We start from the raw sequence: 13460 nt of genomic DNA on the forward strand, positions 1-13460 counted from the left end.
GAGCCATTAGCAATTATCTTTGAAAAGTCATAGAAGACGGGAGACATTCCAGAAGACCGGAAAAGGGCAAATCTAGTGCCCATCTATAAAAAGGGAAATAAGGACAACCTGGGGAATTACACACCAGTCAGCTTAACTTCTGTATCCGGAAAGATAATGGAGCAAATAATTAAGAAATCAATTTTCAAACATTTTAAGATAATGAGGTGATAAGTAACAGTCAGCATGGATTTGTCAAGAACAAATGGTGTCAAACCAACCTGATAGCTTTCTTTGACAGGGTACCAAGCCTTGTGGATAGGGGGGAAGCGGTAGATGTGGTATATCTTGACTTTAGTAAGGCTTCTGATACTGTCTCTCGTGACCGTCTCATAAACAAACTAGGGAAGTACAACCTAGATAGAGCTACTATAAGGTGGGTGCATAACTGGTTGGAAAATCATTCCCAGAGAGTAGTTATCAGTGGTTCAGAAGTCATGCTGGAAGGGCATAATGAGTGGGGGCCCGCAGGGATCAGTTCTGTTCAATATCTTCATCAATGATTTAGATAATGGCATAGAGGGTACACTTATAAAGTTTGGGGCCGATACCAAGCTGGGAGGGGTTGCAAGCGCTTTGGAGGATAGGATTAAAATTCAAAATGATCTGGACAAACTGGAGAAATGGTCTGAAGTAAATAGGATGAAATTCAATCAGGACAAATGCACAGTATTCCACTTCGGAAGGAACAATCTGTTGCACACAAAATGGGAAATGACTGCCTAGGAAGCAGTACTGCAGAAAGGGATCTGGGGGTCATAGTGGATCACAAGCTAAATATGAGTCAACAGTGTGACACTTGCAAAAAAAAAAAAAAAAAAAGCGAACATGGTTCTTGGATGTATTAACAGGAGTATTGTAAGCAAGACACGAGAAGTAATTCTTCTGCTCTACTCCGCACTGATTAGGCCTCAACTGGAGTATTGTGTCCAGTTCTGGGCACCACATTTCAGGAAAGATGTGGACAAATTGGTCAAAGTCCAGAGAAGAGCAACAAAAATGATTAAAGGTCTAGAAAACATGACCCATGATGGAAGATTGAACAAATTGGGCTTGTTTAGTCTGGAAAAGAGAAGACTGACAGGGGACATGATAACAGTTTTCAAGTACATAAAAGGTTGTTACAAGGAGGAGGGAGAAAAATTGTTCTTCTTTACCTCTGAGGATAGGACAAGAAGCAATGGGCTTAAATTGCATCAAGGCCGGTTTAGGTTGGACATTAGGAAAAACTTCCCAACTGTCAGGGTGGTTAAGCACTGGAATAAATTGCCTAGGGAGGTTGTGGAATCTCCATCATTGGGGATTTTTAAGAGCAGGTTAGACAAACACCTGTCAGGAATGATCTAGATAATACTTAGTCCTGCCATGAGTGCAGGGACTGGACTAGATGACCTCTCGAGGTCCCTTCCAGTCCTATGATTCTATGCTCCAACATGGTTTGCAACTTGTTTCTATAGTGCCTGAGTGGTAGAGGGCCAAGAATCTGTCCTCATATTTAAAGATATTGGTATGAACTGGGTGCAGGGGTGCCGGAACAGGGGGTAGGGCCACAGTTTGGGCTCTAGGAGGTTTCCAGAGGGGTCACTGATTTTCAACTGTGGCCCCCCCACCTTTAGAGCGCTTGCGCCGCTCCTGACTGGGTGAATCCTTGTCGTGGGTGGAGACAAAATCTTGTTCAAACTGATATGTGAACACGCCGTTCATTTAAGACAGGGTAAGAGATCGTTAGGGGGCCACACCCAACACAAGGTCTAATAGAGTCTGCCCATAGACTAGCTTTGTTGCGCACCAGAGCTTCCCAGAACGCAGATGTTAAATGTGTGCCGGGCTTGTTAGAACGATGCCAATTCAACTGCAACCCACTTTATCTGGTTTTCTGCTGCAACTAGATTTACTAGTTCGTGGTGAGCTCTTGCTAGGTCATGGTCCCAGCTCGGCCTTCTGGATAATGTATCTTCTGTGTGCTCAAGGAGTGTGCCTGCCTGTTTCAATAGCCTCGGCAAAGCAAATACATGCATGTTGGAGCGTGTCTCGTAGCACAGTCAGAAATCCATCGATGTTTGTTTTCTTGCTGCTCATCAGGGGAACTGGTGCAAAAGTCTTACGTGCTGCAGCTCCTTCTCGAACCTCGGGCCTAGCCTAGGGTTGCCAGGCATCCGGTTTTCGACTGGAACGCCTGGTCAAAAAGATCAGCGATGCAGGGGGGCTAAGGCAGGCTCCCTGCCTGCCCTGGGTCTGCGCAGCTCCCGGAAGCAGCTGGCATGTCCCTGAGGCCCCTAGCCGCAGGGGCGATCATGGAAGCTCCGCGCGCTACCCCCGCCCTGAGCTCTGGCTCCGCAGCTCCCATTGGCCAGTAACCGTGGCCAATGGGAGCTGCAGGGGCGGTGCCTGTGGGCACAGAGCTGCCTGGCCGCCCCTGCACCTAGGAACTGGGCCGGACATGCCAGCTGCTTCTGGGAGCCACGTGGAGCCAGGGCATGCAGGGAGCCTGCCTTAGATCTGCTGTGCTGCCAACTGAAGTAAGTGCTGCCCGGCTGGAGCTTGCACTCCTCACCCCCTCCTGCACCCCAACTCCCTGCCCCAGCCCTGAGCTCCCTCCTGCACCCAAACACCCTCCCAGAGCCTGCACCCCTCACCCCTCCCACATTTCAACTCCCTGCCCCAGCCTTGAGCTCCCTCCTGCACCGAAATACCCTCCCAGAGCCTGCACCCCTCACCCCTCCCGCATTTCAACTCCCTGCCCCAAGCTCCCTCCCACATCCAAACTCCCTCCCAGAGCCTGCACTCCTTTCTGCACCCCAAACCCCTCCTGTACCCCAACCCCCAGTCCCAGATCAGAACCCCCTCCTGCACTCTAACTCCCTCCCACAGCTTGCACCCCAACCCCCTGCCCCTTCCCAGAGCCCACACCTCCTCCCGCGCCCCAGCCCTGAGCCTGCTCCTGCACGCCGAACCCCTCGGCTCCAGCCCAGAGCCCCCTCCTGCACCCCAAACCTCTCATCCCCATTCCAGAGCCCACACCCCCTCTCACACCCGAACCCCCTGCTCCAGCCCAGTGAAAGTGAGAAAGGGTGGGGGAGAGTGAGCGATGGAGGGAGGAGGGATGGAGTGAGTGGGGGGCAGGGACTTGGAGAAGGGGTGGGGCATCAGGGAAGGGGTGGGGCGGGAGCGGGGCAAGGGTGTTTGGTTTCCTGGGATTAGAAAGTTGACAATGGCGAGAGCCATCCAAGTGGGATCAGTATTTACAAGGGTAAGAAGAGCACCAGATCTGCCCGTTGAGAGCTGCATTGAGGTGTGGGGAGCTTAGGGCAGAGAGCTCTTTGGGGAGGAACATAAAGAGTGGGGGTGGCTGCACACCACGGGAAAGTCCCAGCTATTCTTCAGCATGTTCATAAGTCCCTCCTTAAGGACAGCATCATATTTACTTCAGATTTCCACCAGGGAAGGGCATGAACTTCATGAGCAGCTGCTTGGATTGACTCTGCCACTTCTAGTGACTCCCATTCGGGGACCATCCAAGCTGGGTTTCCTCACCTTGCCTTTCCACTCAATCCCCTCCTGATTTACCTGAAAAAAATTTCCAACCACCCTCAATCATTCCCTTTTTTAACGAGCCTGGGTGGGAAGCAGGAGAGAGTTTGCATTAGAGTAAAGCTGTAGCATGAATGACTGCTAGGTAAATATGTATGCAGCGGTGGTGTAGCTGGGTGGGTCCCAGGATATTCGAGAGAGAAGGTGGGTGAGGTAATATCTTTTATTGGACCAACTTCTGGTGCTGAGAGAGACAAGCCTTTGAGCTACACAGAGCTCTTCTGCAGGTCGTTATTTGCTAGGCAAATAGTGAGACTCTTCTGACTAACCACGAGCTGGGTTCTCGGAACCTCGCGGTGCATACAAATCTTCGGGGCTGTTACTCTGTGTCTGGGGCTCCTGTGTCTCCTCTTCGGGACGGAAACAGGCTGTTTGTCTCAGGCCCACAGAGGTACGTCCTGACTGGGTTTTAGCCCCTGCTCGCTGGCTCTCACACAACCGCACCGAAGTTTTACATAAAGTTATGAAATGGGGAAGTGTGGAAAGAACCCAGCAAACCAATTTCATTCACGAATGACTGAACTCAAGTACAGCTTAAACTACGGCTCATGGAGCCCGAGTCTCTTTGCTGCCCAAATAGACTCTGCTTAAAGAAGAAAGTTGGTCTTGTGGTTCAGGCACATGACTGGGGGTCAGGCAGGTCGGATTTGATCCTCCCTGACCTTGGGAAACTCCGCTAAAGCCAAGTTTCCAGAGGGGTCATTGATTTTCAGGTGGGCACTTCGGGCTGGATTTTGCAGAGGGATTGAACCACTGGTTTCAATGGGAGGTGTGAGCGCTCAGACATTCTGGAAATCAGGTGTCGCAAGCCAGGTACACAAAAGCAGGGACTGCTCTTGAAAATGCCGGCCAGACTGGCTGGGTTTCATTTTCCTCATCTGTAAAACAGGAATAATTACCTGCTTTATTGATATGTGCAAAGTGCTTTGAGATCCTTGGATGGGAGGTATTACTAGATTACAAATCGTATTTACTTAACCCAGCTAAAAAAGAGGTGTGGATGGTGTGGATCTTTGGGGTGTCTACACAGCAGCTGGAAGCATGGGTTGCAGCCCCCCCCCCACCCCCAGACTGACACACGCTAGCTCTGCTCGAGCGAACATGCTAAAAAAATCAGTATGGCCACAGCGTCCCAGGCTAGCCTTCTCTCAGGGGCTTGGTTGGGTTTGGACTTGGGTGGCTAGCCCAAGCTGATGTTTTGAGCACAGTGCGAGCCTGTTGACCCACACTGGGAAGCCCACTCCCAGCTGCAAGTGTAGACGGACCCTGTAAGTCTTGGGCAAGGGTTTAACCTGTCAGCTGAATTCAGTGAATTTGGAAATATATTTAGTCATTTTGTGCCAGTTTGACAGTGCTGGGGACCAGCGTCTCCTGTTTATCCACAGACCAGGTAGGGTGGCAGTGACAGTGCTGCCCATTCTGGTGCGACCATTTCTAGAGGTGTAAAGAGAGGTCAGTCTGCAGGGTTCATTCAGTGCTTGGCCTCTGAGCCCAAATTGCCATCAACGGGGCCAGGGGCATTGGTGGCTTCTGTGATGCAGAGACTCCTGTCTGCTAGAGATTGGATTCAGCCCCACCAGTGCACAGCACAAGGGGCACCAATCACCCATTGGGTTGCAGTGACTTGCAGGCACTTCCAAAGTTAGCAAAGGCAGAAGATTTCACATCCCGCACTGCCACTGGATTGAATTCAGCATTGAATTACACGTCCGTTGGGGCAGATGAGCACTTTGATCCGGTTGTATTTATATTGTGCTGGGCCATCTGCCAGCCTGATGGCTGTGTTCTGTGATGCTAAAGAAACTTGCAGTGCACTGTAATAATGAGCGTACTATGCTTCGCCATGCTCTAGTTTCCTCTCTCTGAGGAGCTCAAAGTATTTTTACAAACAGTGGCAAATTAAATCTCACAACCCACTGAGACGTAAATCACTGGTATCCCCATTTTACAGATGGGCAAAGAGAGGCATGGAGAGGTCACGTGACTAACCTAAGGTCACACAGTGAGTCAGGAGTCCTGACTCCCAGTCCTGGGATTTAACACAAGGTAGTGCTTCCTTCTGTTAACATGCATTACAGTGGTATCTTGATTCGGCAGAAAGCACTACGTGGTTTTTTAATCTAAATGTTCTGTTTTTAAGCCACTCTTGAGTTCTGCCTTTTCAGTTCTCCTTATGGGAAATGTGTTTACATTGGAAACATATTTTGCTTCCAACACCTTAGCACATTCAGCAGGAGTCGGATATACAACCCCCCTCCTCCTGCGAAAGCAGCTGCTGCTAAGGAGATTGGCAGGAGAGATGTGATAACAGGCACACCCCTATGTTCTCTTCCAAGGGAAAAGGAGAATTGCCCAGTCTCCAAGAGAATGAAAAACAAAACAAAACAAAACAACACAGGTGGGAATTTTGGGTTTAAAGAGACCGTGCGGGCAAAACAGAAATTGTTCAAAACACAGCGAAAATGTCTGGACACAAAATAATGGCCCCATCCTGACCCTAGGGAAAAATGCTCACTGGGAGCTGGATTGGCCCATGAGTTTTTGGTCCCCACGGCCAGTCTTGCAGTTTGCAAGACCCCAAGCTAGAACCAGCTGCTGGAAGGGCTGGATCAGTCTACGAATTGCTCCCCTGTGTGGCTGGAGATGAGGTTCTCCATCCCACGCTGGTATCACAGCATGATAGGGACACAGGCCCTAGGTGAGCTGTCCTGGGACACTTGCATCTGAAGAAGTGAGGTTCTTACCCACGAAAGCTTATGCTCCCAATACTTCTGTTAGTCTTAAAGGTGCCACAGGACCCTCTGTTGCTTTTTACAGATTCAGACTAACACGGCTACCCCTCTGATACTTGCGTTCAGATTGTGTGTAAGGCTGACCCCGATTGTACTCATTTGCCAGGCTAACAACTTGATTCCTCATCCCCTGTTTGTGTGGGTCAGGACTTGGCTCTGTCTTTAACTGAAGTATATTCTCCTTATTTTTCACCAGTTAGCTGCTGCCCTCCACCCTAGAGATGGAAGCATTCAGATCCTGATGTCAGTTACACGGAGCAGCTCTCCTGAGGCAAGGTGCCATAGGTTGTAGTCTGTAAAATGGTGTGAAGGTTTCTGTAGATTGTCAAGCAGCTGCTTCCTGGTCTGCTGTGCGCTCTCTAACCTGGCTGGTTGGGAAATCATGACTGCTATTCGGAGCCGACTCAGCTCCCCTGAGCCCGAGGGTGGGGGCAGCTGAGTCAGATGCAGTAGCGCATCAGGGCCCAACTATTAAGGCAGGAACGGGCCAGCTACAGGCTCCGAGGCCCGTGGAATCAGTACCTGGAGGTGCTTGGGAACAATTGCTGTAAACCACTAATGGCGCTTCTCACCCTCCAGCTTGCTAGGTGCTACTTCAGCTGTGTTTGAAACCATTGCATGGATGCAAGCCACCACCAACCCTTTCAAATGTGGTTATGAACACTGGTGAGGACAGGCCATACAGAGCTTGTTGGGCCCCAGTTTAAAAGCAAGTGACTATCGGCTCCTCCTTTCTCACTTGACCTGCTGCCCGTGTGTGTTCAGAGTCAGATCGGCTCACTTTCATGAGTAAAATGAGTGCTTACTACTTCTCTCTTCCTCAGTACTTTGGTCTTCACCACTGTAGCCTCTGAGCACCTGCTTTATACGCCTCTTCTCCTTGCAGAACCAACGCAGCATCGAGAGAGAGAGAGAGAGGGAGAGAGATCCGGATTCTAGGCTGTGTTGCTCATGGTCAAAAGAATTAACGAAACGGTGACGTTATGGGTATTGTTTCTTTAAATCTGTAGCAATCCGCCAGGCAGCACTGAGGCTTGGGGAGCTTCTAGGCAGAGCTCTACAGTAAAGCAGAGAGAAACAGAGGAGCTTTAGGGTTAGCATTGCATTGCTTATTCTAATAAAGGTCCATGTTCTGTGTTGGAAGAAAGTGATGCTCTCTAGGATTCTTTGCCACTGGCACATGACGGTGTCCGAGATAAACTCCTTCTGGAGCAGGATCAATAACAGGAAAAGAAAACTGCCAAAGTTCAGCACTCCCCGGCCCTTTGGGTTTGACAAGCCCCTGGACTGGCCCGAATGAAAGGAGTTTCACCAAATCCCGAGCCGCGATGAAGCTAAACGCAGAGCGCGGTGAAGTACAAGGCAGCTCACTGTGATCAGCACTGGTGAGTAAAGCTGGAAATATTTCTAAATCATTTATCTTCGCGGAGGAAAGAAATAAGAATCACGCCTAAAAACTGGGGTGAGCATTTAGTTCCAAAAAGAATTTGGCTCCAGGGACACTTATAGTGTTGCCCACTTTCACAATTTTATCCCGACTCTCATAGTATTTGGTTGGTTTTTTTTTCTTAAAGCCCCAGCTCCCAGATTCATGTGACTATTCATATTTTTAAAAGGGTAAGGTCTGGGCTTCAAAAACATGATCCGAGTGTAGCTCAAAGGCTCAAAACACAGAAGTAAGATAATAAGTAACCAAACTTCATTATTTTTGGTTTCAGTTTCATGATTTTGAAGCCAATCTCATAGTCTTTTTTTGGGGGGGTGACTCATGATTTTGGAACACTTGGGGTTGGCCGTACTTAGACTGCTTTTCTCATAGGGTGAAGAAAACGTGGAGGCCTTTACAAGGTTGTATGCAAATCTGTAAGACTCTGCTATGCTTAAAAAACAACACCCCTAAAACCAGTGCACACATCCCTACAACGTCCTAGCTCCAGGATCAGTATTGTTGGCAATGCGTTAATCTGTCTCTCAGATCTCAGGCTGAGTTTGCAGGGCGGGCAGCTAGAAAAAACACCTATTTTCCTGGAGAGCTTTGGTTGCACACAACATGGTCTGGTGCTTAGGCCTTAGCTGCTCTGTGCCTCAGTCTCCCATCTGTAAAATGGGGATGATAGTGTTTCCCTATTGCACCGGGGTGTTGTGAGGGTAAATATATTAAAGATTGTGAGGTCCAGCTCCCCAAAGGTATTTAGGCACCTACCTGACGTCGATTTCAATGGGAATTACGTGTCTAAGGGTGTCTCTACACCGCCTGCAGCAGCGAGCCTCCGAGCGCACGTTGACAGACTTTGCTGCCTTGCGCGCTCGGCCTCTCGCGCTAACCAGTGGGGCCTGGTTGTTTCTTGCAGGTCCCCTCCACCCCCCAGGGTGACCAGACGTCCCGATAAAATTGGGACTGTCCCGATATATAGGCGTTTGTCCCGCGTTCCGACTGATGTTTAGTCGGGACGCAATTTGTCCTGATATTTCATGGCGCACCCCATGTGTCCCGATATTTTCTTCCTCTCATCTGGTCACCCTACTGCCCCCATCCTCTCCTGCCAAGGATCGGAAGCTCTTTGGGGCAGCGGCTGTCTTGGTACCGCTGCGGGACCCAGGCCTGGGGGTCCTGAGTGCCATGGTCATCACAGCCCTAACTCTGCCAGGGGTGCGGTGAGCAGGACCGGCTCTGGCTTTTTTGCTGCCCCAGGCAAAAAAGCCTCCCGCCGCCCCCCCCTCCCCCCTCCCCGCAGGGGAGGGTGGCGAGCCCCGCCGGGGAGAGCGGAGCCCCGGCGGCCAGAGTGCCGGGGAGAGGGCGGCGAGCCCCACCGTGGCTCCGCTTTCCCCGGGGGCCAGAGGCTGCGCCGGGGGGAGGGCGGCAAGCCCGGCCAGGGCTCTGCTCTCCCCGGCGGCCAGAGGCTGCGCTGGGGCTCCGCTCTCCGCGGCGGCCAGAGGCTGTGCCGGGGGGAGTGCGGAGAGCCCCGCCGGGGCTCCGCTCTCCCCGGTGGCCAGAGGCAGCGCCGGGGGGAGGGCGGCAAGCCCAGCCGGGGCTCCGCTCTCCCCGGCGACCAGAGGCAGCGCCGGGGGGAGGGCGGCGAGCCCGGTCGCAGCCCCGCTCTCGGGCCGGAGCGCCGCGCTGCCCCCCTCCAGGTGCCGCCCCAAGCACCAGCTTGGTGGCCTGGTGCCTGGAGCCGGCCCTGCCTGTGTGTACCCCACCTGTTGGGCTGTGACATCTGGTAGCCAAATAACACAGTGCACTCCGTGTGACCCCTGGTGGTCATTTAGGGCAGTGGCCTGTGTAAACCCCCACCACTGTGGCAGTGCCCCCTGGTGACACCACCTCTGGGTTAGGCACTAGGGTTGGTAATATGGGTGCGGATGGGTCCACGCTGTACCCAGAAGCACTGGAATGGCTGGTGTTCTGGGTAGAGGACTCCACCTGGTATTTAGCTGTGACACTCTGAGCACCTTTACCAGCCCTTTAGAAGAGCCCTGCCTGGCTCAAAAGCTTGTCTCTCTCCCCAAAAGAATTTATTCCAATAATAGATATTACCTCCCCGCTCTATCCCTCGGCATTCTGGGAACATGTGAGTGGCCACCTTCACTGCCTTGGTTGCTGCAGCTCTCCAGCCCCCCCTCCACCCGCCAATCCTCCCATCTTCCCCTGACCCCAACCTCCCAGGCACCCCACCCAGGGCCGGCTCTAGGCACCAGTAGGGTTACCATTCGTCCGGATTTACCCGGACATGTCCTCCTTTTGTGTGCTAAAAATAGCGTCCGGGGGGAATTTGTAAAGCACTCACAATGTCCGGGATTTCCCCCTCCCCCGGCAGAGCGAGCGGCTGGGAGGGCTGCAGGAAAGTCCCGGGCTGGGCTCCGGAGCAGCTTCCTCCTCCCACCCACCCCCCCTGCATTCTGAGCCGGCCGGCAGCTCCTCCTCCTGCAGCCCGGCTCCGGCAGCCCTGTGCAGGGCCAGGGACCGGGTTTTGTGTTGTGCTGGGGAGCTCAGCCATGTGTCCGGCTGGCACAGAGCCCAACACCCTGTTCTGAGCAGCAGGGTAAGGGGGGGCAGGAGAAGGGACAGGGAGGTTCTGGAGGGGGCAGTCAAGAAACGGGGGGGGCTTTTGGAGGGGAGTGGAGAAAGTTTTGGGCAGTCAGGGTACAGGTAGGGGGTAGGGTCCTGGGGGGCAGTTGGGGGGGGTCTTAGGAGGGGGCAGTTAGGGGACAAGGAACAGGGAGTCTTAGGTAGGGGGTGGGGTTCTGGAGGGCAGTTAGGAGCAGGGGTCCCAGGAGGGGGCAGTCAGGGGACAAGGAGCGGGGGGTAGGGGGCTGGGAGTTCTGGGGGGGAGCTGTCGGGGGCAGGAGTGGGGAGAGGGATCGGAGCAGTCAGGGGACAGGGAGCAGAGGGGTTTAGATGGGTTGGGAGTTCTGGGGGGGGCTGTCAGGGGGTGGGGAGTGGTTGGATGGGGCGTGGGAGTCCCAGGGGTCTGTCTGGGGGTGGGGGTGTGGATAAGGGTTGGGGCAGTCAGGGGACAAGAGGCAAGGAGGCTTAGATAGGGAGTGGAGTCCCGGGGGGCAGTTAGGGGCAGGGGTCCCAGGAGGGGGCAGTCAGGGGACAAGGAACGGGGGGAGGGTTGGGGGTTCTGGGGGGGTGGGAAGTGGGCGGGGCAGGGGCGGGGCTAGGGCGGGGCTCCTCCCGTCCTCTTTTTTGCTTGTTGAAATATGGTAACCCTAGGCACCAGCAAAGCAAGCAGTTGCTTAGGGCGGCAAATTTGCAGGGGCGCAAGAATCCAGCATGGGAGCTGAGAACCAACAGGGGGCCCTGGGAGCTGTAGTTCCTTAGTTAGCTCCCTGCCTATAGAGCCAGCTCTGGAGCAGGGAAAGAACTACATTTCCCAGCATTCTCTCAGCCGCAATTAACAGGAAAGGGAGGGGAAAGGAGTGTGGAACTGAAACCTCACGCTGCAGCTTGCTGTGAATGGTAGGGGCAGAGCCAGCTCTAGGTTTTTTGCTGCCCCCCCACCCCAGCGCTCCCCCCGCACCCTTATGTTGCCCCAGCCCTGGACTCTCCCCCGCCCACACCCCCTGCTGCCCCAGCTCTGGCCCCCATCTGCACCCCCCTGCTGCCCCAGCCCTGGGCTCCCCCTCCCTCGCACCTCCTGCCACCCCAGCCTTGGGCTCTCCCCCAAAGAAAGAATTGGGTGGACTAAATGGACAGTGCACCTCTCTATCTGAAGCCCAGCAAGGGAGGTACGTGGATCCCACTAGAATTTAAACGGAAAAGTAAGGGAGGGGAGGCTCTGGACCTGGGCAGCTTTAGATACAGTACCAGGCACGTAGGAGGATTTACACTTCTGAGCCATGGAAGCAGAAATTGACTTTTCCTTTTCAGATTTAGCTAATATTCAGAAAGGGAATCTAGCACCTGCCTTCCAGGTTTGAACACCCACAAAATTCAGGAGTGCTCAAGCGCAATTTGGGCAGCTGTTACTTCATTTCTCCCAAATCAAATCTACTGATCCACTGGAACTTGCTGTAGAGAAAGTAGGATAAAATTGAGCAAGAAATGCTTCCCAGTGGTTATTAGGACTGGAATTGCTATTTTCAACAGCCATTGCTTTTTTTTTTTAGTTTTAGTTTTATTTCTTTGAAAGGAAGACAGTGATATGGCATTGGCAAATTCCCCATAGAAACAAAGAATGGAACAAAAGAATAATAAAGGCACCTCAACTTTTCCTCATTTATGGAGGACAGTCTTATAATATGCATCCAGATATCCTCCAATCACACAAGCTGAAAAATGTTCCACTTTACTGCAGTTCTGTAACCATATGGGAACCAATCCTGTCTGTGTTCTGTGAACATCCAAAATTCCTGCTGAATGACCCGCCCTGGGAGTGACCAAGGGCTGGGGCGGCAGGAGGGTGCAGTTGGGCGGGGGGGGGGGGGGGAGAGAGAGAGAGCTCAGGGCTGCTGGTGGTGGTGGTGGTGGGGTTGGCAGCCAAAATTTTTTTTGCTTGGGGCAGCAAAAAACCTAGAGCCGGCCCTGACCCCACCTGCAAACCCTACGGAGCCTGGGGTTGGGGGGCTCTAGGCAGGGGAGGGGAAATCCCAGGGCCATAGCTCAATAACCCTGTGAGGCTACCCCTGCAAGAAGCAGCGGGGTGGGGAGTGAGGCAATGCATCATGGGAGACATAGTGTCTCCCCTGCCTCCATCCCCCATCAGCCACTGCGGGCCCAATGGCACCATGGGAGATGTAGTGTCTCCCCTGCCTCCATCTCCCATCTGCCACTGCGTACCCCATGGCACCATGGGAGATGTAGTTTCTCCCCTGACTCCATCTCCCATTAGCTGCTGCCAAGCCCGGCCCCGCCTTCCCATTTCTAGAGTGAGGGGCCGGTGGTGCGAGGCCGAAAGCGAAAGCTACTGTGACGCTGGGGAGGGGCCGCCCTTGCTGGGAAGCCGCCCCCGGGAGATGTCTCCCTGCCCCGCGCGCCGCCCTGCACCATCCCCAGTGCGCGCGGGGGTGCAGGGTCCAGCTTGCTGCACTGCAGCAGGGACCCCCCCACGCCACCCCTCCTCACTCCCCCCACGCCCCAATACTTGCCAGGTGCCCCCCGTCTCAATGCCGCCAGGCCTCCCCCTCTTAGGGTGACCAGATGACAGAAGTGAAAAATCAGGACGCGGGGGGGAGGGGGGACGGAGCAAAAAACAAGCCCCTCCCCTGTGCACGCCTGGACACCCCCCCCAGCACCAGAGGGTGCGCTCAGGCCACGTCCCCCAACCCCCTCCCTCCACCCACTCTCGGCCAACTGCCTCCCCTCCCGCTCCGCTTGGAACGTACCAACGCTGCAGATGGGGCTGGGGAGCCGATGGCCAAACACACGTCTCCCCTCACACCCCGCACTGGGGCTGGACCGGCACGTGTGGGAAAACCCGCCCGACGGGACCCTGGGCTACTGGCCCTTTAAAGGGACGGAGAAACGTCTGGTTCATGGCCGGATCGCGGTGCCCACAAATGCGGCCCCATGGCCCTGCCCGAGGGCTGGCCCCA

This window comes from Malaclemys terrapin, chromosome 24 (assembly GCF_027887155.1).
Source record: "Malaclemys terrapin pileata isolate rMalTer1 chromosome 24, rMalTer1.hap1, whole genome shotgun sequence".
NCBI classification, from domain to species: Eukaryota; Metazoa; Chordata; order Testudines; family Emydidae; genus Malaclemys; species Malaclemys terrapin.